Here is a 22757-nt window from a genome sequence, read left to right as displayed (position 1 = left end):
TGGGCTACACGGCCTGTGTGAATCAGCTACCGTATGTTGCGACACTTCCGTGTGGTAGACTGATGCATGGTGCGCGTGTAAAAACCATTTGTTTATTCACTCAATACAAATATACGGCTTCTTCGCCGCAGTACATTTTAGTTACGCGGTGAAGCATACTAAAAGTGGGAGGGGGCCACTATCAGCCAGCATAGTATGTCCACTTAGGCGACCTGAGAGGCGGCGGGTTCGCGAGCGTATGATTAAAGAACTCTTATTATGTCCAGTGACAGTGGCCCCTTTTCACTTTTAGTATGCTTCACCGTACATTGCTTAGGCTTCACCGCGAAATATTAGTGTATTGCGAGAAAGATAATCCTAAAAAGCCTAATTATGCAAAGTTTCTATTGTAGCTTGCTACACCGCAATACAGGGGTGAAAATTAGCGTCATGCAGTAAAGCATACTAAGAGTGGAAAGGGCACATAGGTTTACACTGTGCTCATTATTTTCAATTGTGACCTAATTTGCAAGTGCATCTGTGCTCGTGGTAAGCTTCATTGACAATTCTTTGTACATCACAAATTCATATTGCAGGGAGGCTTACTAATGCACATTCGCCATTATGGTACGTGTTATTCACCTTCAATGCAGGAGCACATTGCGGATTCTTGCCCCTGCTTTTTGCTGGACTGCACATGCTCATTGAGAATTGATTCATAGTTCATAAGTGCACTGGTACTTTACTCTAAACTGGAGGGCTCAAGTTAATATGGAAGCACAATTTTTATTAAAGGGACAAGATGTTGCCGAGATGGTTGCAGCACAGCTTTTTTTTTTCTTCCAGGCACCTTTTCTACTTGAAGCTTCCATTGCAGTGTTTCGAACCTCTTTGAACCAGCACATAGTGTATATAAAGATTGGACACTGATTGGGAATATCACCTAAGTTCATGCCTATATATAGTAAAAAGATGTAGCTCGACCAGACAAAATAAAAGAAGGGGGTGGGCTGTAGCAATACTAAGTGTTAAATGGTGCTTTATCCTTTCCCTTGAGTTTTCTTTCTGTTTTTGTGCTTTTTATGGATCCTCCGCAGTAACCATGCGAGTGCTGAGCTTGAGCTTGTTGGTTTCAAGTCTCATGGTTGTTACTAACAGAACAGTGTGATAAACGAACAAGGGCTTGGAGGCATCGGTTCACCTTGCTTGCCTCATGGTGCTGCTTCATAAGCACCGTGAGCATCCAGGCCAACTAGGAAGGGAGGTTTGTTGCAATTGCTTCTGAACTTTATTGCCACCAAAGCAACAGTGCTCTCAATGAGAGCTTTTGGACAGTAGAATGCTTGCACCCAGCAAAGTCTTAAGAAGGAAGCATTCAGGATGTGCAAAATGAGCTTTTGAAGCTGGCAGCATTACTGAAGGGGCTTTGCCCATCTGCCCTCTTTATGGATACACAAAGATGATTTCCTCTTTAAGAGGGATTGTTTCAGAGGTTGTTACATGGCAACAGTGTTGGGTGTTTAGTAGCTTGTCTTTGCCCACTGTTAATAACCTGTTCCTTCTCCAGTGCCCCTGTGAAGTGCCTACTTTTTGGACACAATGTGCTCTCCATGCATGCATGCATTTTTAGCTTGTAAAGATGTCTATTAACCCCTTGCCTCAAGCTGGTCCTTGCTGATGTCACCCAAGAAGGCATTGGGGAGTATGGCAATGTACACTTACAAAACACTGTTGATACCAGTGAAACCAAATTAATGGAGCTGCTGTTCTTTATTTGTCCACTCCATCCTGGTTAGTTACAATAAGCAATGTCCGAACAGAAGGCATATGTAGTTGGTCGTGCATAGCCTGCGCACTAAGACTTGTTGGCATGTTATGACCTTAGCAGTGTTTATATGTAAAAACCTTCTGATGTGTTGATGACTCCCTTTTCCCTATCATACTTTGCCTGATGGAGCCAGCAAGTGGGTCAACCAGATGTTCAACAGGCTTCCCACTAGTTTTCCCAGAGTCTCCTTTACCAGGGTGCTGCTCATAGATATCTGTTTTCTTGACCTTGCACTGCACTTCAACCATGGCCACACCTGCTAAACCTATAGCATGCGATCAAAAAAGTGCTATACATCATGTTGCTCCAAACTCGTGACATGTGCTACAAGGCCTTGAGGAACACCCTCATTTATTTACGCCCTCATCATACTGTATGAAGCTTCGCATGATAAGTGCGACAATTAACATCTGCTGGTTTTTCAGTGTTATTCCTGTCCAGCTTGCTGAAAGCTATCCTGAGTGTTTCAAAAGCAAACGACCGCTGCTGGACAAGAAGTGCTTAAAACAAGGGTCGCTATAACCACATATGTCACACGACATGAAGGCGACTGAGTATACAGGCGGTTTACTTCATATCCGACAAGCTTGGTTCTCCCTTTGCTAGTGAGTGAACTCAACTTGCCCCGAATACATGGCCTGTGACAAACTATGTGCCAGATGCTGTGTCCCCTGCAAAGCTGAAGATGTGTATGAGATCCTGACACCCTGCAGCGGCTTCTACACTGGGCAAACAGGCTACTATAAAGACGACTGCCTTTACTAATATGCTAATACCATGAAAACAGGCAGAAATTTGGCTATTCATTGGACCCAACTGCAGGTGCAAGCCACTGTTCCACCATATGTGTGTTGTTCACAGAAACTGGAGCTATACAAATGCAGATAAACACAATGATGTTTGAAAGTAGTAGAGTTGAACTACATTCTGCACAAGCAGTACTATCTGCAGCGCTGGTACCTTATAGCCACAATTCATGGCTGCACCACCATGCAAAGGCACTATTCTTGAATTATTAACTTCTATTATATTTATGGTGGCCATATATTGCAATTACATATCCACATTGTGTGCAATATGGTTAAATGCCAATTATGATAACCATTCCTAATCTGAAATGCAACAAAAGAGCAAATATAGGCAACAAATTGCAATTCAAAGACACAAAAGACAACCAGTGCACAGGATAAGTGATAGACTTCCTTTTATTGAAGAAGAAACGCAACATGTGTCATGTCACCACCAGTGGGTAGCAATCTTTCAAGCTTGGGTGACAGAGGCAAAACTTAGCAAAATGCTACAATCACGCTGTAAAACGGCCTTGGACACAAAAAACCGACATCATATTGTACAGAATGAAAGGGCAAGACTCCATCTAAGAACAGTCTATGGTACCACATACTTGAAATGGTGTAAAATATGCTGACGTGCCCTACCCGTAAAGAAAAAGCAACAAACACAGAAAGCACGCCTTAAAATGTAATGTGAAGAGTCTGAAACCAAGAAAGAACAACCCGAAAAAGGTCTCGCTAAGTCTTTTACCGATTAAAATTGTCAAACTGTATCATCACTTCTTAATGAACCTGCACAGCTGAAAAGGAAGGAAGGAAAGCTCAATAGCAGGGCTGCAGAAAATGTCACCTAATAAATATACTTTGCTTACCAACGATACCCGTGGTTTAGTTGTGGTCTGTGTATAAACTAATTGTGTATAAACTTTTCTTGTTTAGAATGGTTTAGCGTTTAGGGAAAAAATTACCATAAGAACACCAGGTGTATGCATAGTCTACGCACAAAAAGCCACTGCTTTCTTACTTTATTTTCTCTGTACTACTATTCATGAGTATTTAAGTGCCTTAATAGCACTGCTAACATCCTACTGCAAAACACAAAATTGGGCAAGTTGTGGCATAAAGAAAATTGCAGTTTCACTCATAATGTGAAACAATGATGCAGTAGCTGGTGAAATATGCGCAGGAAGCTTACTTCATGCAGTGTTTATTGAAGTGAACATTTGCCAATGCAAGTCGGTAATCTCCTTAAAAAAGTAAAATAGGTAAGAGTCGTATTTATTTGTGGGAGTTGTGCCTCAGTGTTGAAGTGGAAATACTTGGCTTTTCTTCCTCCTCTTTCATATCCGGACTTAGCCACTGATCCACACCAAAACAACCCTTTAGCTTCTTACTGCTGAATTCGTTTTGGTTTTCTCAAATCTATATTTGGGCTACCCATTGCTAGGCCTCTCGCTTTGCTTGAGGAAAACAAGACACCAACAGCTCCATCCAGTAAATCTGAGAAGCCAAGCACTAGAAGAAGATTAATGAAGCAGATGCACTCAATCATTGTCATCACATGCAAGAAAACTGAACATAGGACTGCCTTCACAAGTGGGAAGGTCATGTGTAAGAACTTGAAGGTGTGGATGCCAGCTCTATATACAGTACGCAGACATTGAGCAGGTGTTAGCCAATCTAGGCACCTGTTGGCTAGATCACGCTCTCCGGTATCAGTATTCACCACGATTGTACCTTCAGCAGAGTGGCTGAAATGTAGAATTGTGGACTGCCACTCTTTTGATCGTATGTTTGAATCCTCGCAGCACAATGAGAACTTTATTTGCAATATTCTAGCAAGAAATTCGGGAATTCCAGTGACAACACCAGTAGACATCGGAACAACCAGGGGAGTTAGCCCATAGCAGCTATTGCTGTAAAAAAGAAGACTGGCATAAGCACAATAATTGAGATGGGCATACTACATGCCTTTGTTCTGGTAGTGGTCCACTACTTTGGTGCTACAGTTAATGATCTCCACTGTCACTGGACATAATAAGACTTCTTAAATTATACACTCGCGCACCCGCCGCCTCTGAGGTCGCCTAAGTGGACATACTATGCTGGCTGATAGCGGCCCCCTCCCACTTTTAGTATGCTTCGCCGCACAACTAAGCTGTACTGCGGCGAAGAAGCCGTACATTTGTATTGAGTGAATAAACAAATGGTTTTTACAACAGTACAGAAATAAACGCGCACCATGCATCATTCTACCACACGAAAGAGCGTCGCAACATACGGTAGCTGATTCACACAGGCCGTGTAGCCCACTTATCAGTCGTAAAGGGCATTATGGGTAATTCAAAATTTCAGACACACATATGTGTTTATGTTTACGTTCGCACTCCTTGCGTAATAAGACTCCCAGAACTTCCACAATAGAAAGTAATTTACAACACACAAACGCAAAGAACACTATATGTCTCGTTTTCAACTTGGCCGTCATGCAAACGACATATAGCGCAGAAAAGCGTGAACATGCTGTGTGTTAGCGTCGTAAACTTCATACTAGGCAAGGAGCTAGCACACCACAATCCCGCGACAGCCACTAATGAGACCAAGACGGGAGCACATGTCTGTGAACGCGCAAACCCTAAGCCACTCTGCTCCTCCGCCACCCCCGCTGCATCAATCGTTTCATGCACAGCACACCAAACACACATTCAGCGCTGAACAGTGGGCGGTCGACGCAGTTGCATTTACATGACTTGCAGCGAGCAGCACATGCCTCGATGTCCGTTAAGCAAAGTCGGACGCGGCGACGCCACATCGCGGTTCGCAGAACTTCGCTGCCGAGGCGCTAGGCCACTTCGATATGGTGGCTAGGCCACTTCGATATTTCAATTGTCACCACCGCCGGGTTCTCAAGAAAGCACGGGTCACACAACGCAGATTCTGTAGTGCCAGAGCTCATCGAGGCCAAAGCCGCATTGCCGCACCGCCACTACTCACGGCTTTCCGCCAAGTAACACAGAACCTACAACCAACACACAAGCAACGCACGCACGATTACATGAGCAATGTTGAACAACGCGCGGTCCAGAGAACGATCACGCCGAGGACGAACACGCCGCGGCGTCGCTCGGCGCCAGCATCGCGCCTTCTCAAAAATCCCTAAATGATGCTGTCCCTAGGCACCTAGGATCAGGTCACGTGAGGGATTTTTGTACGACAAATAGACGCACGCCTCGTGGTCTCGTGAGACGGGCCCAGCCGAGCGGCCGAGAATGACAGAAGGCATAGAGTTAGTAGAACAACTCTAGAGGAAAAGCTGGGCCGGAAAAGTGGGAACCTCTTGGGCGCCGCCCTGTTGCTACTGGTCAATGTGGCCAGCGCAATTACTGTTGAAAGGGCTGAAAACAAGTACAGGTCACCTTATGCTTTGTCATCTAAAAACGCATACCTGATGGCTTTATGAAGGTGTTGCGTTAATATTAAGTTTACAGAAAGCGATCGCTAAGTCCGTGACTTATGTAAATCACGATGTACGCATTCATGCAATAAAGGATGACGCGAATTTCGGTTTCGAATCTGTTTTTTGGATGCGTAGTAGTTTCGTACAGCTTAGGTTTGACATGCGATCGCGCGTCGACATCGGACGCTATGGCACACTCGTGCCTTATGTGCCACCGAAGCCCCGACGTGCTCTGGCATATACCTTCACATGTAAGCAAACGAATGTATCTCCTTGTTGAGAATGTCACGCGAGTAGGCAGCTCTTGTGGTGCATCACAATCGTTTGAGAAGCGTCACAGCAGAGCATTTTTCTACATGCCGAGCGGTGTTTTTATTTGCAGGTTTCCTTTCAGTAGGAAATTGCTGGACAGGCGGACCGGCGAAGCCACAAGCAACTCAAAGAATCTGTTTAATTGTTGCACTTTGAACAATCATGCTTCTTCAAAGGCCACAGCAGAAAAACAGCCTGATGCCAAGTATTGCCACGAAGTAATCAAGAGGCGAGTGCCTATGCGAAATCTAGTGCATCGAGACTTAGAACGACAGAAAGCTGAGCTAGTTGGTAAGGGTTCATTATGCAAAACAGAGGTCAGGCGTGCAGACAGGACACAAGAGTAGAGATCGAAGTGGGTGGCGCTCGTGTTGTTTGCTTGTAAATACTCTACTCTTGTGTCCTGTCTGCACGCCTCACCTCCGTTTTGCATAACGAGTGCATCAACCCACATATTAATAGCGTAGGCGTTTTATTAACTGTGCAATATTTTCAACACTTTCTTGCATGCCATTTCATGTGGAATACCTTTTCTGGTCACAAATTTGTGCAGCGAATCTATTTGCATGATCGACTCCGGGCCTGTGGGACCGTTCACTTGCACTTGATGCTGAGTCTTTTACATGTATCCATAAACTGCAGACATGCACATCAGATCCATGCGAGCATTTTCAAAATTCAATTATTTTAGACAACAGGCACATATGCAATACTGACATAATCTCAAATACCACTAAGCAGCTGGGACACATTTTTGTTGACCATACTCGCAGGTAAAATAAGTAGATCATGTGGACAGCTCCAGCTCATTTTCCTTAAATCAGTGTGTACGAGGGGTATACGCAAAAATATTCTTTTTCTCGCGCGCCAATTATTTTGCTGTATAAGCAAGAGAACCCACCACGTTAGTGTAACGTATCTTGTACATCACACTAATATGTGCTTTAATTTACCAAGTGAGATGAGTTACTTTTATGACTCATTCAGTGTGTGATATCACACTGCAAGCTGCATTCATCAATCTTCAATTGGATTTTGCAAATGTTTAATGAAACATGTTTCCCTTTTATGCAGATATGCAATGGCAAGCCCTTCCATGTGTTCAAAGGTAAAATTTAAGCTCTAAATTAAAGAAGACATTTCTAGTCAGAAACAAGCAAAAATGGTGAATGCAGAGTATCAGAAGCCCAAGGTACAGAAATTATGAGAAGTGTCGAATGATTTTATGGAAAGACTTGTATTTGAAAATGCAAGACTCTTTAGTGGAGGTCAAGCAAGTCAATATAGGTAGAATACTCTGCAAAATTATGCGAGTGAGGGGATGTCAAACAATGGGTCAGGAAATGCATTGTTTTTCTGCAAAACAAAAGCTGATTGCCATTACATGTCACTTAAGCATCATGAGACTGCTGCTTGATAAATTCAGAAATAAACCAAAAAACAAGACGCAAAAATAAAAAAACATTTTAATGATGCTCTCTCCACACTGGGATAAATAAAAACAAACACATCACATCTAATGTGGACATATCAGACGCCTTGTGAAACACTAAAGGAAAAATTCAGTTTTGAGCTATGGCACTTGCCGCATAGATGTGGGGGGCATTGCGCTAATAGTGATAGTTACCACTGCATTTAGAAATTGAAAGCATTCAGGCAGACCACTTCAGATGCCTCCACCAAGTGTTACAATGCTGCACGCAGCCATACTAAGAATCTCGCAGCAATACCTGCAGGTAAAAAGCAGAAGCAGTCAAAGTGCTGGTGTGTACTAGACACTATGTTTGAAAACTTTTAGGCAAGAAGAGTGCAAGAAGCAGACATAATAACTGCATTTGTTTCCATAATTCCTTATTTGAATGGCCTTTTCTTTTTGCTTAGACAATGCCTACGCCTAGCCACAGCAGCTCCCTCATACAGACTCCGCAAGCCAAGAGGCCGTGGAGGCAAATGCAGGTAAGAGGCAAGAAACAATAGCACTGGTATCGACATTCATCTAATTTCTATTTCTTTCGTTTAGGCAGCCAGCACACCGCGAACAGCCACCTTGACTGCAGGTGTGTCACCCTAGTCGCCAAGGAAACATTTGAGGGAAAGCGACAGACAATGTGAACAGCCACTTCTCCATGTAAACGATACTCTTTCTCTCGGATGACTCCTACGCCTCGCCAGCACACTTCTGCACAAAGATGCCGCGGAGGCACGTGCAGGTCAGAGGCAAGAAGCAGTGGTACTAGTGTCGACATTCACCGAATTTCTTTTTCTTACGCTGAGGCAGCCAGCACACCTCGAACAGCCACCTTGACTGCGGGTGTGTCAGTAGTTCCTGTTGTACATATGCTCATAATAAACTTCAGTAAACTTGAACTTGACAATAAACTTGAAGGCAAATGGGACATTGATGCATTGTTTTTTTGAACATTTATTGTACACATACATGTTATACTTTGCAGTGCTACAGAGCGTATTTTGAAGCTTCCCCCTATATTTTGCACCTTTAATTGCGTATGTGTTGTGTGGCCCTCAATGCAGTTCATGTTGTAGCAGCTGCTTTGTCTGTGTATCGCACATTGGCTTAAGCTTGTGATATCAACATACTTCTCTCACATATACAAAATAAAGTTCTATGTAGTCCTAATGACAGTTACTTGAACTGGTCAATCCGTCCATAGCCTCCTCTATTTCTCAAAAATAAAGGAGGCTATGATCCGTCATGGCAAGGAATTGTATGTATACATAAAAAAAGGGGGTATGTGTGTGTGTGTTTGTAGTGGGGGGTATAGGACTAGGGCGGTACGAAAAAATGTACCAACACCGTCCTCTAGACCCATTCCGTTAAGTTACCGTAACAAAGCGTATTATGCATAAAGTTCACACAACCAACTCTGATATTACTACACACGCCAGGCGACGCGAGCTACATTTGCCATGACGCATTCGTGACTGCACCGGATGTCCTCCATATTAATCTCGTTAATCGTGCTCACTGCACCGAGGCAAATGAAAGATCATGGGCGCAGGTGCCTTTAAAGTATCTCGACCTTGCGAGGCACTGCTGCGCGTGCCAGGGGAGCTGTCCGAGCGAGCACTCCCTGGCACACACCTGCCTCGGCGGCCCCAACCTACGTACCGTTCTGCTTCGAGCTTTGATCCTCCCACTGTCCCTTGGGTGCCCTGGAGTTCCCGCGCCGCCTGCTTTATTATAATCTCAGGTGCTCTCCTGAGACTTCTGTTTGTCGGTTACATGTGCCCTACAGCTGGATCAGTACTTATAATAATAAAAAAACCCGACCTAGCGTCGTGACGATAGATCGCGAAAGCGGCTTTTGCAACATACCGCGCCCGTGCGAAGAGAATTACGGAACGCCAACGAGGAATCTGACCACAGCTTCGAGCTCGTAACCTCGTCGAGTACGTGACACTCCTGCAACAGGCGTGACCGCTGAAAACCGCATACCGCCGGAAACTTCAACAGGATCATCCCTCGGTTGCATAACTGCCACCTGTACGGCCAACATGGACCACACCCACACCGTTCCGCAACATAGAAAAAAGAACGAACTTATAAAGCCCAAACACACGGCTGCACGCACACATCACGATACTACTAGCGAGGCGCCATGCTGCTACGCTGCTACGGTTGCCGGATTAAAACTGACTACTGTCACCAAGTCTAGCAAGCGTCTCAGGAGCTGGCAACCTCGGCGCGTAGCAACATGGCGGCGCTCTTGCGGTTCCCGATTTCAATGCATGGGCCCTATGGGTAGCTTGTCCTCTAGAGTAAGTATAGTAACTCTATGACAGAAGGGACAGAAGCATAGCCTCCGAAATTGGTTTTTTTCTTTTGACGTAGCAGTTGCTGGCCGTAAAATATGACACCACCAGTAATAAAAGCATTTGTAATAAAATACAGTTTCAAAGTTTACTACTATCAGAAATGCTTATATTTTTATATCTAGTTGTTTTTGCAAAAGACCCTGTCTTTGCTATCGTTTTTGTCGCTGAAGCCAATACAAGCCCAGCCAGACTGAGCAACAAACTGCGCGGTTTTTTGCATAGATGGGCGCAAGAGATATCGATAAGATATCGCGTGAACTTTGTCTTCTGCGAAGCTTTTGCAGCCGTCCCTTTCTTTTCTTTTTGCACGCATGCATAGGTTCTCATGGGTTAATGTGCTTGCGTTCGTTTTCTGCTTCTTTAGTTTGGCTAAGTGCGAGAGCGGGATGCGGATGTCGAGTGACGGTGAACACAAAAGCCGAGAAGCAATGCCGTCTCAAAATAACAACAGTAAGTGATTGTTTGTAGTCTGTTTTCTAGTCTGTGTTACTTCCTTGACGTTCACCTATTTTTTGCTTTGTTTTGCTGCAATTGTTTTGTACGCTTAAGTCACTGCGTTTATTTGTTGAAATTCTGATGCTATATAGCTTCCGTGCCACGGGCTACAGGGCAACAGTTTATCGGCGCGTCCACCGTAAGGTAGTGACCGGATTGAATCAAGTTTCTGTCCACTGCCAAACGTTTAGAAGCTTTAGCACATGCACCAGACTTGCCCGCCTCTAGTGGCCATGAAGAACCGCCCTTGGCGTCACATTCGCCGTATGGGCAAGATCCTACAGCGACGTGCAGTCGCTTATCAAGCGCCGCCAGAAGTTGGAAGCGACGTTAGCCTCAATGAGTGTAGCGCTATTAAACACAACGTTTCAGAGGCGGGAGACATCTCTTTTGACACTTGGGAATCTTCGCATTGATTTGAAGATACCGTGCGCATATCCGCACCTGAACTGCATAACGAATTGTTTGCGGAAACGCAGTGCCTATTCTGTGGACCAGACCACAGGATAAACTCTTGCTTTATTCTGTGGACCAGACCACAAAATATGCTTCAGCTTTATTTTGTGGACCAGGAGACAGCGCGAAATTATGACTCTGGTCTAAAGCTAAGGCGCAAGTCTATAGCCGCGTTTACATGAATGCGACAACCGGGGTATCGCATCACATCAACTTTCTAGCGCATCGCATCCATGTAAACGGGCCTAATGCGCTAGGAAATCGCGTCACATTAATGCGCCAGACCGAGGTGGATTGAGACGAGTAAGTAGACTTTCGCAATGCATGTAAACGCGATCGGCAGCAAGTTTTTCTCACCTGCCATATGTGGTTTTTCAGATCAGTAAGTGGAAGCCGCAAAACGGAGCCGTAAACGCGCAGAGATAACTTCGTTCACATAGGTTCAAAACCCACTTTACTTCGAACTTGCTTGTCATAAACGTATTTAGATTCTGGCGATGTTAGCTTGACAGTTAACAGGCTGAAATTGCTGCTCAGATGCAAATACGTGTGCTATCTGCATCAGTCTACAAACATGCTTGTAAAGTAATGCATTTTTAAAATTGCTGTTCATGAAAGCTTTTCTGCTGTACATGTACAAAACAAATCCAGAGTGGTTATTAAAGCACACAACTAGCCACATCAATGCAGATGAAATGAATACTTCTTACAACGTATTCTTGCCACAGCAATGATTCTGACAGTGGGACCACGATGGTAGCAATGCCAGTGGTTTTACAAGTTGCATGGTTCGTACAGGTTTCGAAGGCCAAAATTTGAACTATTTTTCCAAATCACTACAGATAGTTTTATTGCAATAAAAATACAACAATGAAGTGGCAACAAGGGTGTCATCCTTTATTGGTGGCAATCTCTGCAAAACCATGTGCTTGATTTTGGCAAACCATCAAGACATGCACATTTCAAATGTCTCCATTCCAGGCAGGAATCACAACATACTGAATCCGCCTTGCCAATAAGTTTTTTACATGTGGGGCAGAACCATACCGGTTTTCTCTTCTTCATTTCTACTACTGCCATTACACAGAGCCAGGCATCATCATCAAAGTATGGCTTTATGTCTGCCAAACTGCAGGCATCATCTAAAATTGCCGAGGACACCTTTTTCGGCAATACTTCCACCATATGCTCAGAAATCTTGGTGCCATTCATTGCAGCTTCCAAATTGCAGCTGTCCACAAGCCATCCAAGCATGACTTTCGCACGGTCAGCAGGTGCCTTCTTAGTAAATGAAACTGGGCGTGTGCACCTTCGTTTTGTGGGAAGACCGATAACGGTCTGCCCCCTTCCTTTTGGCCTTCCACAGTGCTTCATTGTAGCGGGCAACTTGATATGGCCGAGGTGGTCTACAGAACCTAGAATCATACAACAGTTCATCAACATCAATAAAAAGCTTCACAACAGTATGTATTTCACAAACAAAATGTATTTTCCTTTGAATCCCTATTATAGCTTTGTATTTACACTGTATCCACCCCCTCTGTAATGCCCTCTGGGTCCTGAGAGTATAAACTAATAAATTTAAAAAACATTAAGTGCAAGATAAGACAGAACTGGCATCTCTTCAGAAAAACCATGGAAATGCATCACTGAAAGCAAATGCAATGCAGCTTACCACTTGTACTGCATTCTTGCTCTAATGTTGCTGCAGGCGCTCCTTCCAGAGTGGGTAGTGACACGGGCGCTTTTGTTTCTTTGCTGGATGCTGGCATGTCCATGGGCTGGCCTGCCATAATAATGTACAGTTGATTTTCACAAGTGCAATGCGTGACGTTGCATAAAATATGAAACTAGTGCAGAGGCATAAATGCAAGAAACAAAACACTCACTTGTACTGTCTATGACTTGCATGACGTCGTCTGAACCGTCATGTGCTCCTATTTCAACAAGGCACACCTCTTTTCTTTCTTCGATGCTTGTCTTCAATGCCTTCAACAGTTCTACCGTTTGTTGATACTTTCGCATTGGCAGTTCCGCAACAAGTGTCGCAATATTTAGAATTGTCATAGCTTGTCTATGCTTCTGACACTCTGACATGACCTTTCTTGTAGCTATATGAGAGACCACGTTAGTGTGGCCTGCAACAGTTGGATCTGTGTCAAAGAGTCGACAAGACTGACTATAAAAGCTTCTTGTCCATCTTGTTGGTGTTGAGTTGTCGAAGAACATTGGTAGACCAAGCTCCTTACGGTAAAAGAATGTGTGTCTACATGGCAGGCGCATTGCTTTGGACAGACTACATGAGCAGCTTTCCTCAGACACTTCAAGATGAGCATACTGTTCTAAGGAATCCATTTCATTTGCCTTTTTCAGTTCCTTGGAGACTATAGCAAATGCATATGGTGTCAAGATGTTGCAGTATTTTTTTTCACAACTTGTTAAATTTCTCACCACTGGGGCCTTCAGCAAGGCTTCCGTTGCTCTCTGATCCCTTTCAAGACGCAGACTGTTCACAAGAGTAAGCAGGTCAGAAAACATCTCGTGGAGAGGCGCATACCGCTTGACAACTTGCATTATCTTCTGATTGATGGCTTCAACACGATTATTTGTGGAATTTCCAAAGGTTTTGGCTTGATGTTTCAAACCTTCCACCCATTCATTGCGTATCGGGTGCCAATTTTTATCGAAATATTGAAGAACCTTGGCACAACCAGTGTTCTGCAAGCTTTTATAGGTCTCTTGGTATTCTTCTTCAGTTTGAGAGTAGCACAACTTCTGCAATAATTCCAGAATGTGCATCCTCATCTGACTAGTGACAGCCATCTTCTCTATGGTCACCTCCCTTTTAAATGTTCGCAGGACATGAAATAAGCATATAGTGCTCACTGCACAGGGAAACACATTCTTCAAGGTCTTTCTTTCTACAAAGTCTTTGTCAGTCATAATAACTTTAGTGTCCGTGGTTGACCTGTTGTTCATATTAAACCTTGAAAACAATGCTTGTAATGTTGCCTCGTCCTCACCTGCACACAATATCAATGCCACTATTTCACTCTCACCATTGGAATCCTCCGCAAGGACAACATACAATGGCATCCGTTTATCATTAGTCTTGTGAATGGCATCAACAAAAACAATCTCTGGAAAGTTCTCATATGCCTTTTTCATGTCACTATCTTGGTAGAAAAGGCCAATCAGCACATCATCACTATCCACAAGCATGTCCATAGTGCCGCCAGATTCCTGCACACGGGAGGCAATGAAATCAAGCGTTGAGCCTTTCACTTTCTCCGCCTGCATCTTTGTTGTTAAATTGTGAAGGTCACGCAGGAGTATTCTCTTCCCACCATTGAAGAAGTGCCCTTGTATGCATTTCTTATTAGCTTTGAGTGCAAGAAGTTTCTTCGCTTCTCCAGTTTCCTCTTCGTTGAGTCTTCTTTGGCGTGGAAGGTGCTGGAAACATTTCTGCAAGGAAGAAGAACGAATTCAGGAGCTCATCTACTGCTGCATGTATTAACATTTTTTGTATGAAAGAATTGACCGAGGGCCTTAGCGTTCTTGTTAGACGCAACCATATGAAGCCAACAGATATCAAGGAAAGCATAGCGGGTAGTATTTGTAGTTTTCAATTAAAGTACAGTTATAGGATAAAGGGAAACTAATTTGTTGATTGAATGGCAGTGTAATAGACATACCTCACTCAACGTGTGAGTGTGTTGGTCAACAACTTCAATTACTTCCAAGCATTTCCCATCTTTGGTGGCAAGGAAGGAAATGTGGGCCGGGCAGTTGATCTTGTATGTCCTGTATAAAATAGATACATAGGAGCAGTGAAGTTACATTCCTCCTGCCACATGGATTCACGGCTTTCCACGTGGTGTACGCCATTCCTGCACTATGCTATACCCTCCCAACGCCATTATTTCACGATTTGTAAAACGTCAATAAAGTGAATTAAACATGCGGAGGAGTCATTAACTTACGTTTGTTTAGGACGAGCACCTGTTGACACGGATTTGTGCGTTCTTCCGCCGTGCTTGCAGCTGTACGTCAAACTGTAGTAGGTCATGTTCTCGTCAATGGGGCGTGTGATGCCTTTCTTTCTTGCAGCATGAACGGTTCGCGACTTACTAATCCAAAATTCGGCGTAAACCGTGCGCTCATAGTCGGCTATTGCCGATCGGAGTTCCTCAAACGAGGAGAACTTTCGTCCCGCTTTCATGGCATACAACGCACAGCACAACGACGTGCTGACTTCCGAAGCAGGCACTAGACAGCGCACATCCCAATCGTTCAATGTTCGCTAGCGCAACCGACCGACAGGGGGAACTACCGCACTACCCAACAAAATAAAGCTGACGTGTATTTTGTGGTCTGGTCCACAGAATAAAGCTGAAGCGTATTTTGTGGTCTGGTCCACAGAATAAAGTGAGAGTTTATCCTGTGGTCTGGTCCACAGAATAGGCACTGCGTTTATAATGGTATTTGTCTTGTTTGCTAGCTGAATAACTTCAGGGTTCACATAAAATTAATGTCACATGGCTCAAAACTTTTCTGCCAACTCAAAGCTGAATGTCTATCAATTTGCAAGGTTGGCCTTGCTTTGAACTTTTGTCTAATACCCGTATAACTAAAACTGTTTTTGTTCCTATGATTAAATTTAGCACAAATTTGTTGGCACAGACCAACATGTGTCGTCTCAAGCAACCGCAGCTTCAAAGAAATAGAAAAATTCGCAATGTTGTGGTTTCGTCATGCATGAGAGCGAGCATCTGCATTGGAGAAAAAAAAGGAGGGGCTGCTGTTTACTCAGCTGTGAGTGTGTCGTTTCCTACAATATTGGTTACTTCCTCCTTCGGACGTAGTTGAAGGTGTTGCATTTTAGATGGAGGTTTACCTTAGCTGTAGGCACTCATGTATTCCCATTCATTCAATTATCTGATGCCTCCTGAAGGCTGTTTTTGGTACTAGAGTGCTATGCCTTTCGTTGATGCATTGCTGATGGCGACTTTGAAAATCGGCAGGCAGCCTAAACCTCATGAATTTGCATTGTTTTTGGTCCCGTGTAATTTTCAGTTCTTTGTAACATGGTCAAATAGAGGCTGAATTCTCTGAATTGCTGGATTGCAAGACATTTTGAATCAAGTCACCGTAGTCGTTTCGTGGAAAACTGGCGCTGCATATGGTCACTCACAGATTTCTTTATTTTCTCTTTAATTATCTAGCTTCTTAACAAAGTAACTGTACAGGGCGTATACTGTTTTGTTCCAGAACAGAATATTCAAAATGGGCCGTGGGAGATAGTGTAATTCTAGTCCTAGATCAGGGTTGCTTGAAGTGGTGGACTTGCCCCATAAATTAAAGCAAAAATACTAACTCCTAAACTAATTACTTTGTGGGACACATTGCAATTTCTAAATTGTAGCCATCAGTCTGTCTTTGTAAGGCATATCTGCTAGGAGCAAATAGTGAGCATGGCACTGGTTTTGAGATATGCACCATCAAACGTAAATGGTCCCTCACCAGGCCTTATGGAAAATTTCGGTTATAAGCTGGAAGTGGTTATGTGCCTTCTAGGGAGCATTCTACTGCAATAATTTTTCAAGTTGGTTCATTAATAGCTGAGATAGAAATATTTAATTGGCGCAGACCCGTGATTTCAGGAAGTTAGCTACACTGCCGACATACACTCTCTCCACTTGCGGCGCCTAGCCTCCGCAAGTGAAATTCCTTCTCTGCGTTCTCCCATACCGTAGCGCGAGGATTGCGTGACGGTATGGGAGTATTTAATGGGAACGTTTCAGAGGCTGGAAACATCTCTTTTGACACTCGGGAATCTTCACATTGATTTGAAGATACTGAGCGCATATCTGCACCTGAACAGCATAACAAATTATTTGCGGAAATCGTCTACTGGAAATGTAGACGGGGCCCATCTGTTTTTTTCCTCGCTTTAGAGCTGTGCGGCGAACTTCTGCTGACGGTGTCGCGTGCGAGCTCTTGTGTTTGTCTCGCTTCACTTTGCGAACGGGAACGCCTTACTAGTGGTATAAGTCAGTGCTACACGAACACTGAGGCAGACACAAGGGGCTTACAGAGAATGATTATGCGCTCGAACACGGTAGAAAATGAATAGTCTGCACGCATCACTGAACGACGTGGGAACAAGCAAGTGAAATGGTTGCTACACTACGAAGTAAAACAAAACACGCAGACATTCAGTTTGTGTGTTTTATTATTTCTCTAAGCTTTAATTCTTCTATTGAAGCAACAGGTTACACAAATAACAGTTGTTGCCTTGAATAATCCTCACGTGGCGCTGTGAGTCGCGTCACAGCATATACGTGTAAGTAGGTGCAGTAAGTAGGTGCATGGATGCAGCGATGGCGTAGAGGTAGAGCATCCGCCTCGGGTGCAAAAGGACCGTGGTTCAAATTCCGATGCCAGATGGAAAAAAAAAAAACTTTGTTGATAAAATTGCATAAACAGGCCTGGAGTGCGGCCTGACCTTGGTAACCAGAACCGGTAATGCACTCCCTCACCAGATCAGGATTGGCCAGCCTGGTGCAGTACATGGCCACAACCTCCTATATGAATACAACAGTTAAACCCCTGCCCTCAGTCACATGACCATGGTAGTAGAAGTATGGGAGAGGCCTTTGCCCTGCACTGGGCGTAGCCAGGCTGATGATGATGATGAGGGGCACTTTGCGCATATATGTCACTTCTCCGGCTGGGAGCTCGGCGTCTGCGAGGAGAAAAGCAAACAATGTTTGGTTTGAAATTTCAGCTCCAACAGCGCGTAGCGCCCTAACACTGCTAATAGCAGACACAATCATTAGTGCGCATTGTATGGACTGCGCTTGTCAGCTCAATATGGTCAGACCTGGTGAGGTACCCTTGAAGGTAAAAATGTACCGTTCCGCTTTCTTAAGATTTCTGTTTTGTGCACTGAAGCACAAAAGTAACGGGAGGCTGATGTATTCTGGTGTCAACCTGAAGATTAACTCTTAAGTGGACATGCCTTTTGACCTCACTGGCTATAATTCAGAAATTGCAGTGCATGCCGTGATTTAATTAAGTGTGATTAATTAGTAAAGTTTTGTTTATTAGTCAATTATGCATTTAGAGTTTGCATGCAATAAATGTGCGCCGCTTTCAGTAATCCAGCGCAAGAAATACACTTACACTAGCTGCCAGATTATATTTTAAAATTTTATTGGGTCGAAAAAAGGAGTACTTCGCATTTTTTGCACATAAGAGAATGTTCAGTGACATGCTGGCCTATATTTCATCGTTTGAAGTTTTCGTTAGATACAATTTCCAACAGTGCCTGTTTAATGTACTTTGGCTTTGCTTTTTAATTGTTTTTTTTTTATTTGGTTCTTCCCTTCTCTTAGGGGCCTGATGACTGTTCACAAAATTCATCCACATAGGCAGCCCGATGAAAAGTTGCAATAAAGCTGTGCAAGTTTTACAAGGTTGCTCCACTCATTTACATGCAAAGGCCACCATGTTCCTAGAACAAGCATGACTAATAACATCCATTTTACGTCCCAAGCCTGGGATATAACCTCCATCAATCATCCAGATAACATCCCGAAAAAGTTTGGTAGAGACACTTAAGACTGCTTATGGGTGGAAAGCATTGTAGTCGCTTTGGGCAAATGGTTTCGCTTCGGCATTAATTCTGTATGTCGTCGTGCACGTTGTAAACTTGCACGGCAATCTTTTTTGTGTTCCCTTGCTTCGTCTTCTGTGGCGTGCGTACGTGGGTGACCACATCTCACAGATGCCACTGAGGTAGGCGTTTTGGTGTGCATCCCAGTAGACAAAGTACCAATATAACCTGAAGAGCAAGTGCCGTATGGGGAGCAGCGACTTGACGTGTCCATTGACGTATGCACTAGCGACACCTCATTTTATACACTCATGATCTAGCAGTGAGGGTGCATCACAGTGGACACAGTACTGATGAAGTCCGAAAAGCAAGTGACCCGTCGGAGGCCGTGATGTGTGCCATGATGTACCCACTAGGCACAACTTTAGTCAACCATAACCATGGAGACACCGTGGCATCGGAAAAGCTTGCTCATCTTGCACCTCAGGGCTGCATTTGATTCCCACGCAGACCAAAATGTACCAAATTTTCTTTTAAATTCTATTAATTGACTTTGTTTACAGAAACCTGCCTGACAAATCTGACGTCAGTCCGAGCATTTCTGAAGTGTTTTTACATGTCGTGCCGTTGGCCATTTTTGGTAACATCTTTTGGTTGCGCCGACAATGACATCTGATTTTTGCGTAATGGGGCATATAATGCTTTTGCATTAAAAGACCTGGCCAGGACCTCTGTGGGACATCCATGGGATACCGTCAAGCTCTCGCTGGTGAGTGCAAGTGCTGTCAAGTTATGAGGTGCTGGGCACGATTCCCTCTTTGATATTGCGGATGCATAATCATTTGTACGATAGACTATCGCATGAGTTCTATTAAATGCCTGACTTGCATGAGCTCTACTGGTCCTATTGAATGGGCTCATCATGTGTGTTGCGACTTGGAAGTTCAGTGAGTGGACCAGTTTGGCTTGGTGTAGGTGCCCAAAAAGCAGGTTTGTTGTAGCATAGTAAGAGCTGCTGTCTCTAATATTGATTAAATTCTTGGGTTTTGCATGCCAAAGCCACTATCTAATGAGGCACACTGTAGTAGGTCCCCTCAGGAATAATTTTAGTGGTTTGTGGTTCACTGTGTATCGTGCAACTAATGCATGGTACACAGGCGTTTTTGCATTGCGCCTTCATCGAAATGTGGCCACTGTGGCCGGGATTTGATACTGCGACCTCATGCTTATCAGCGCATGCCGAAACCACCAAGCGACCACGGCAGGTCTGTTCATAATGCAATTAGTAGACAGCTCTAGTTGGGTGCCCGCAACCGGCCGTATACGCACTGCGAGGTCACGCGCTCATAGCGAAGTGTGTGTGCATATGCACGAAACAGCAATAATTGGCCGGAAGCAAAAGTTGAGAAGGCGATTGCTGACTTGTACCCGCACAAGCCATTAGTGTGCCACTTGGTGCTGCCGTATGCCAGCTTCTGAAACTGTGTAGCCATTATTACGAAGTCACCAAAAGCCGGAGTCATATCTTTGGCAAAAGCCATATAGAAAAATTCGCGCTCGTGGACATGTGACAACACACGAGAGCATCCTGCAGAGCCTGCAGCGGATGCTATGCAGCTTTTAAAAAGCTGCAAGTGCACGCAAGAGACTGTACATGCTCCTGCATGCATACTGTTGCCTCCGTGGGTTTCCTGTTTATTCAGAGCTGCTGCGGACGCCCCACTAAATCTGTCTAGTGACTACACTGATGGCAACAATGCCGCAAAGAAAGTCCTTGAGACCCTTTGTGTTATTTGCGATGCTGTACTGAGAAGGATAGAGATAGACCACGCCAGAATGTCTAAAGGAAGCTTTAGCTCGGGCCCAACTATTCAGGTACATGTAAAAATCTAATGCTTTTCTGACATAACCCCTTGGCCAGTTTTAATGAAATTTGTTGCATTCGAGAGAGAAAGTTCAATTCTAGTGACTGTTGGAAGTGGAATTTTGATGTTGGGCCTGAATGCTTTTTTACAAATATCGCAGGAAATAGGAAAGTTTAAAAAATGGAGAGGCATGAAGCTTACAATTCCATAGCTACACCAAGAACAGATGTGGAAGTTCTGTAAACTGCATCTGTTAAAACATCCACATCTGACAAATTTGGCATATTCATATCTTAGGCGAATTTGTTACCATGTTTAGAAGGGTAGTGCAAAAGTCACTCACATATATGTTGTGTGTATAAAAGCCATGTATAATACATCAATTTCGACCACTTTAGATGTATTAGATGCAATTGGCAGAATTTCAGTACTATTTTTCATTGCTTAGCTAAATAGTTGTAAACTTGATAGTGTCATTTTCAGAAAATATTTCATTTCGGCAATTATGGAAAGGTGGATGACTGAAATAAAAAATCGGCTTCCAGCAGCCGCTGGGCTATAACGTGTTCTTTGAGATGCAATAAACATTATTTGATTTGGTGCAGTGGTTTCCAAGTAAGACGATTCCTCCTTTGTACGGATTTGGATTGGAGTTGCCGAGTTAAAGCTTCCTCTTAAAGGCAGACCTCCAAACCTCTGCCAAATGCAAGAAGAGGAAGATCAGGACAAGCAAAAGAAAATGTATTAAAAAGGCAATCTGAAGAAAATAATCGCGCAGACTGCGCATCAGGAGCCTTTAGGCCAATTTGTCAGATGAGACAATATTTATAATAGGTCTCAGAAGTGCTACTTTTGCTGTCAAAAATAGAAATTTCTCTGCAACCTCTGAATTTTACAATCTATTATTTTATGTATGAATTCCAAATGCTTATCGCACAAACTGAACCACATAACATGTTGCCGCTAGACCTTTTTCTAACAGAACGGTTTAAAATTTGAATCTTCTATGTGTAAACTTTCTTGTTACACAATGGTAATAGCACACATATTCTTTTGGTTCATAACAAAGTGCAGTAAATAAAGAACCAGAAAATGTTGGAGCTCTGTGTCTATGCAAAAGATTTCAAAAATTTTTCTTCAAGAAAAAAGGATATTACAAAAATATTTGAATATTTCCGGCATAAGGTCCTCTAACCATCCCCCCTTGAAGTTTGTAATAATACCATTAAATCTACCCTCATTATCAGTTATTGTGTTCAATGCTCCAAGAGAAGTCACTTAACTGGTCATTAAGAATGCAGTTTGCTAAGCTACTCTCAGTGTACTATTTAAATGACCCTGTCTTGTGAATGTGCATTGTTAATTCTTGTTGATAATTTTATGCTTGCAATAATGCCCTGTAACATTCCTTTATTGTCATTGTGGTCATTCCATCATTGACATTCCAGCTTTGTCATCTGAGTCTTGTCATGCCATTGTCATGTAGCCGTTGTCATGCTTGTCATCATTCTCACCACTGTCATCATTTCAGAAATTTATTCAATTGTTGTCATGCCTTAGTCGTTACACTGCCTTCACTGTTGCATCGATGTCACTCCTTATTCGTGTTATAATGATCATACTGTGGTGACTCAGTCGTGATTATGCACCATTATCATGCCATCATTTTCATCTCAACTAAAAAGCAGCCATTGTCATTTTGCCTCAAGGCCAGTGTGCACTTGCTTTGGAGCTTCACCAGGTATTACCTGAGCCTGCTGACTGCCTAATGCGAGGGAATCTTTATGCACAGCCTTCATAACAATGGTGTCCCTTGCTGATTTGTAGTTCAAATCCGTCGTCTCCAACAGATAAGTCTGCATGGGCACGTTGTTGATACGTCATTCCAGCTTCGTGATCTTGCTCATGATGCCGTTGTCATGCCTTCTACCCTGATCCAGTCACTCAAGTTGTCTAATAATTTGGGCCACTAAGTATGGGCTTGTGGTCGTTTGTCATAATCTCATCGTGCCATTGTCGCTGCCCTATCATGATCCCACAGTCATGCCGTCGTCATTACGCGATGGTTTTATGGTTTTCATCACTTCAATAACGTTATACCATTGTTGTCAAGCTG

General features: G+C 43.6%; 3 long non-coding RNA genes and 1 pseudogene across 4 annotated transcripts; 2 read left to right on the top strand and 2 right to left on the bottom strand.

Annotated features, from left to right (window-relative positions):
* The first annotated feature begins 6180 nt into the window (after positions 1-6180).
* On the top strand, positions 6181-8763 carry LOC140212862 (uncharacterized). 2 transcript variants are annotated; one of them, XR_011889824.1, is made up of 3 exons: positions 6190-6306; positions 6438-8323; positions 8388-8763. It is a non-coding gene; the product is annotated as an uncharacterized lncRNA (long non-coding RNA). The 2 variants fall into 2 exon arrangements; XR_011889823.1 differs by having other exon boundaries at positions 6181-6306; positions 6438-8763.
* A 1627-nt stretch (positions 8764-10390) lies between these two features.
* Positions 10391-18635, top strand: LOC140219797 (uncharacterized). The gene is made up of 2 exons (XR_011895982.1): positions 10391-10654; positions 18556-18635. It is a non-coding gene; the product is annotated as an uncharacterized lncRNA (long non-coding RNA).
* LOC140212861 (uncharacterized) lies at positions 11868-13557 on the bottom strand. Its single transcript, XR_011889822.1, has 3 exons — positions 13045-13557; positions 12831-12941; positions 11868-12570 (listed from the first exon to the last, which is right to left on the bottom strand). It is a non-coding gene; the product is annotated as an uncharacterized lncRNA (long non-coding RNA).
* On the bottom strand, positions 13599-18549 carry LOC126538442 (uncharacterized; annotated as a pseudogene).
* Positions 18636-22757: the final 4122 nt, after the last annotated feature.

The sequence above is a fragment of the Dermacentor andersoni genome, chromosome 8 (assembly GCF_023375885.2).
Source record: "Dermacentor andersoni chromosome 8, qqDerAnde1_hic_scaffold, whole genome shotgun sequence".
Lineage (NCBI taxonomy): Eukaryota > Metazoa > Arthropoda > Arachnida > Ixodida > Ixodidae > Dermacentor > Dermacentor andersoni.
This window is presented reverse-complemented; position numbering and strand designations above follow the sequence as displayed.